A 6,000-nucleotide genomic window follows, 5' to 3' on the forward strand; every position below is an offset into this window, starting at 1 on the left:
CGCCCCCAACCCCCCCAGCGCCCCATGTGCGACCCGCAGGCGCCGCCATTTTGGGTCCCGGCCACCGCGAGGGGAGGAAGGGCGCCGCCATCTTGGACCACCCCAGACCTGTGCGACGCATGGGGGTGGCCATTTTGTCCACCCCCGCCGCCATCTTGTGACCCCCAGCCATGTGCGATGCATGGGGGCAGCCATCTTGTTCACCCCCGACGCCATCTTGGACGGCAACAACGGACCCCAGTGTCGACGGCTCCACGGGGTTCGAAGAAGACGCTCAACCATTACAACCACGTCTGGCTTCAATGACGCTGGACCAAGCACGGCCCCGGACGCTCCAGACGACGACGACAACGGTGCTGATAAACGGGCACGAGACACCATGCCTGGTCGACTCCGTGAGCACGGAGAGTTTTATCCACCCCGACACGGTAAGACGCTGTTCTTTGACCATCCGTCCCAGCGCACAAAAGATTTCCCTAGCTGCAGGATCCCACTCCGTACAGATCAAAGGCTTCTGCATAGTTACCCTAACGGTGCAAGGGAGGGAGTTCAAAAACTACAGGCTCTACGTCCTTCCCCAACTCTGCGCCCCCACATTACTGGGATTAGACTTCCAGTGCAATCTACAGAGCCTAACCTTCAAATTCGGTGGCCCAATACCCCCACTCACTATCTGCGGCCTTGCAACCCTCAAGGTGCAACCCCCATCCTTGTTTGCAAACCTCACCCCGGATTGCAAACCCGTCGCCACTAGGAGCAGACGGTACAGCGCCCAGGACCGGACCTTCATTCGGTCCGAAGTCCAGCGGCTACTAAAGGAAGGCATAATCCAGGCCAGCAATAGTCCCTGGAGAGCACAGGTGGTAGTAGTAAAGACAGGGGAGAAGCAAAGGATGGTCATAGACTATAGCCAGACCATCAACAGGTACACACAACTAGACGCGTACCCTCTCCCCCGCATATCCGACATGGTCAATCGGATTGCCCAATATAAGGTCTTCTCCACCGTGGACCTCAAGTCCGCCTACCATCAGCTCCCCATCCGCCCAAGTGACCGCAAGTACACAGCCTTCGAGGCAGACGGGCGATTATACCATTTCCTAAGGGTCCCATTTGGCGTCACAAACGGGGTCTCGGTCTTCCAACGAGAGATGGACCGAATGGTTGATCAACACGGGTTACGGGCCACGTTCCCGTATCTCGACAATGTAACCATCTGCGGCCACGATCAGCAGGACCACGACGCCAACCTCCAAAAATTCCTCCAGACCGCTAAAGCCTTGAACCTCACGTACAACGAGGACAAGTGCGTTTTTAGCACAAACCGGCTAGCCATCCTGGGCTACGTAGTGCGCAATGGGATAATAGGCCCCGACCCCGAACGTATGCGCGCCCTCATGGAATTTCCCCTCCTGCACTGCTCAAAAGCCCTAAAACGCTGCCTGGGGTTCTTTTCATACTACGCCCAGTGGGTCCCCCAGTATGCAGACAAGGCCCGCCCCCTAATACAGACCACGACCTTCCCTCTGTCGACAGAGGCTTGCCAGGCCTTCAGCCGCATCAAAGCGGATATCGCAAAGGCCACGATGCGCGCCATCGACGAGTCCCTCCCCTTCCAGGTCGAGAGCGACGCCTCCGACGTAGCTCTAGCGGCCACCCTTAACCAAGCGGGCAGACCAGTGGCCTTTTTCTCCCGAACCCTCCACGCTTCAGAAATCCGCCACTCCTCAGTGGAAAAGGAAGCCCAAGCCATAGTGGAAGCGGTGCGACATTGGAGGCATTACCTGGCCGGCAGGAGATTCACTCTCCTCACGGACCAACGGTCGGTAGCCTTCATGTTCGATAATGCACAGCGGGGCAAAATCAAAAACGACAAGATCTTAAGGTGGAGGATCGAGCTCTCCACCTTCAACTACGAGATCTTGTATCGTCCCGGAAAGCTGAACGAGCCGTCCGATGCCCTATCACGCGGCACATGTGCCAACGCACAAATTAACCGCCTCCAAACCCTCCATGAGGACCTCTGCCACCCGGGGGTCACTCGGTTCTACCACTTTATTAAGTCCCGCAACCTCCCGTACTCTTTAGAGGAGGTCCGTACAGTCACAAGGAACTGCCACATCTGCGCAGAGTGCAAACCGCATTTTTTCAGGCCGGATGGTGCGCACCTGATTAAGGCTTCCCGCCCCTTTGAACGCCTTAGTCTGGATTTCAAAGGACCCCTCCCCTCCACCGACCGCAACATATACTTCCTTAATGTGGTGGACGAGTACTCCCGCTTCCCATTCGCCATCCCCTGCTCTGACATGACCGCGGCCACAGTCATTAAAGCCCTGAACACCATATTCACACTGTTCGGTTGCCCCGCATACGTCCACAGCGACAGGGGGTCCTCCTTCATGAGTGACGAGCTGCGCCAGTTCCTGCTCAGCAACGGTACAGCCTCGAGCAGGACGACCAGCTACAACCCCCGGGGGAACGGGCAAGTAGAGAGGGAGAACGGCACGGTCTGGAAGACCGTCCTACTGGCCCTACGGTCCAGGGACCTCCCAGTTTCACGGTGGCAGGAGGTCCTCCCGGACGCCCTCCACTCCATCCGGTCACTACTCTGTACTAGCACTAACCAAACGCCTCATGAGCGCCTCCTTGTCTTCCCCAGGAAGTACTCCTCTGGAACGTCGCTGCCGACCTGGCTGGCGGCCCCAGGACCCATCTTGCTCCGAAAACATGTGCGGGCGCACAAGTCGGACCCGTTGGTCGAAAGGGTTCACCTCCTTCACGCGAACCCGCAGTACGCCTACGTGGAGTACCCCGACGGCCGGCAGGACACGGTCTCCCTGCGAGATCTGGCGCCCGCCGGCAACACACACCCCCCCCCCGACACCAATCACCCCCTTCCTGCCACCGCCGCACCCCGCGACCGCCCCCTTCCCAGGAGGATCGGTCCTCCTCCCAGGCCCGACCAGGAGTGAAGCCCAAGCTGAAACCGTAAGGCTCCCGGAGACGACAACACCGGAACAAGCACCACCACCACCACCGGGACCGAGGCGATCGACACGGACGACCAGACCGCCCGACCGACTCGTGGCGTCGAGCTAACACTACAATATGTGGACTTTTAACGAGAACATTTTGTCTTTTTTTTCTCCTGACGATTACTGTAAGTAGTTTGAAACCAAAAAAAAACCTTGTACATACTGTAATAACATGCGAAAGTTTTCCTCCCAGGACCAGCCTTGTAAACCCTTACCACCATGCGAAGCATCACCCCGCCGGGTTCATTTTTAACAAGGGGTGAATGTGGTAGTATGCATTAGGGGTCATGTGGGACTGTGAAGCCGTGATGTCATTGGCTGACAGATCCCGGGTCCTGGTTGGACGTTGACCTCTAGCTCCGCCCTGAAGGCGGAGTATAAGTACCAGGAGTCCTCCCCCGCAGGCAGTCTACTACTGAACTGCGGGGGAACAGTCACGCTTAATAAAGCCTCATCGACTTCACTCTATTCGTCTCTCGGAGTCTTTGTGCGCTACACTGTCTTTCTGATCACCTTGGTGTTCCTCTCTGACATGGTGTCCTGGTTCCCACATGGACGGAGGAAGTGATCTGGAACACGGATTTCTCACAGCTGTGCCTTATTAATCCAGCAACAATTTCGCAGCTGTTCCCACCTTTACACGAAAACAAACCTCCCACATATATGTGTATATGTATGGACCACCAGCTAACGTAATTGCACCTTTTTTGTTCTGTGGTTTGATCACCCTCATGAGGATCATGAAGGATCACCCGTTTATCACCCTATGGGTTTCGTGGAGTGCTGGTTCCCGTGGTAACGAGCAGAAGCCTGTCCAGCTAGGCCTCATTATGGAGCCTTTTAAATACCTCCCAGCCCCGGATTGGGAGTTCTGTTAGTCCCGGGTTGGGATGCTATTGTTGTTCGTCACGGGGATAGGAGGGGAATAGGATAGAGACAAAGGCAGTGGCGGGGGGTAGGTGAAGAGGTAACAGGAGGAGGGAGGGATTAGGGGCAGCACGGTAGCACAGCGGCTAGCACTGTGGCTTCACAGCGCCTGCGTCCCAGGTTCGATTCCCGGCTTGGGTCACTGTCTGTGCGGAGTCTGCACGTTCTCCCCCGTGTGCGCGTGGGTTTCCTCCGGGTGCTCCGGTTTCCTCCCACAGTCCGAAGACGTGCAGGTTAGCTGGATTGGCCGTGCTAAATTGCCCTTCGTGTCCAAAAAGGTTAGATGAGGTTATTGGGTTATGGGGATAGGGTGGAAGTGAGGGCTTAAGTGGGTCGGTGCAGACTCTATGGGCCGAATGGCCTCCTTCTTCACGCTAGGTTTTTTTTTAATGATTCAGCAACTGTTGAATGAAATGAAAAAAGAGAGGCCCGTCCACCCCGACCCCACAGCCCACCTCCTGGGCACCCCCCACTACTCCCCCCGGCCCCGGCAGAAGCCCCCCCCCCCCGGGCCGGCGGCACGGCTGTCAGCAAACGATGGTGATGATGGACACTTCCCGAACCCCCTCTGTCTCCCTCAGCACGAGCCACGCGGTTTCCCGATTTTTAAAAGGACAAATTGACCTCGCCTTCGGGAACTCGGCCAATCGGACGCGGAAGCCCCAGAGAATACCGGGTCAGGGAAACGGTGTTTACCGTACATGCGTTTCTGGACCACATTGACGCCGCTGTCAAGGTGACGGAGAATTGCGATTTGGCGTTAAATCGGCAACCGCTGCAATTTTAGAGTCGGAACTTATTCTCCGCCCAATCACATTTCACGATTTTGCCATCAGCCAATGGAGAATCCTGCCCCCATATCCTTATCCGTGGGTGGAATTCTCCGACCCCCCGTGGGTAGGGGAGAATCCTGCCCCCTATATCCCTATCCGTGTCTCTCACTCTCTTCCAGCTATCTCTCTCCCTTCTCTTTCTCTCTTCCTTTGCCTCAGTTTAGCTTTCTCTCGCTCATCTCCTCCTCCCTCTGTCCGCCTCTGTTGCCTGTCTCCCTCTCTCTCCTTTCTGTATTTCTCCCTTTCTAACCCTCTCACGGCATCAGGGTCACACAGCCAAGCGGCTCCCAGGGAGCAAGACACAGCTCAGTTTGTGGACAGAGAATAATGAGGTCTTGGATGTAAATTGCGTCAATAAATAGTTTTGAGGAAAAGTGAACTGCTGACTATCTATCTCTCAGTCATTCATAGAGGAAGAGGAATCTCAGTGAGTCGGAAGGAAACGCCTGTAAATGGCAAAGATTAAATTCACCACCTCTACGAGAGCTGGTGGTAATGACTCATTTGGTGATCAGGCAGGGCGACGCTGAAATGGAAAATGATTCACTTCAGTCCTCCCCAGTTTGCACCTACCAAACATTTGGACCTGTCACACGCCAGCACTGCTATATATAATATCAAGGGCAAGCCGCTACTATTCTGTAGAAACTGAAAGCAAACAGGATCTGAAAACTCTCTCTCCATTGCATTCTCTCTCTCTCTGCACATTCTGTCCTCTCACTGTTGAGGGATTCCACACGCCCCTTTTTGACTGCACCTCCTACAACATTTACTTCTCCTTTTCCAGTCCTTTTGCCTTCCCCTGGCTCCACGCGTAACTAGTACCCACCCGTTTGGCTGCCAAGGAGTTAACGAAAACACTTGCGTTGCCTTCTATGTGGTGACAAGCCGATAATTGCTCACGGGGCAATAACTTTCCCAGGTTAGTTACTGTGGCGGAAGGCCCAGTCCCCTATTTGATCACATGTCCCCTGAGACGCTCTGCGCTGGACTCTACGTCCCCATGCCGGCGTGAAAGCGGTGGTGTTTTACGCCAGCAAAACTGGCGCAAAACGGCCACCGATTCCCTGCTCCGCGGGGCACAGCTAGCAGCCAGCCAGCGTAGAGCTCCAAGATCTAGCTGCCGATACGGCCTGGAGCATTGCCGGATCCGTGAGCGCGCATGTGCAGCAGCCGCACCCTGCTTCATGCTGGACGCAGCCCGC

Source organism: Scyliorhinus torazame, chromosome 31, assembly GCF_047496885.1.
Source record: "Scyliorhinus torazame isolate Kashiwa2021f chromosome 31, sScyTor2.1, whole genome shotgun sequence".
NCBI lineage: Eukaryota > Metazoa > Chordata > Chondrichthyes > Carcharhiniformes > Scyliorhinidae > Scyliorhinus > Scyliorhinus torazame.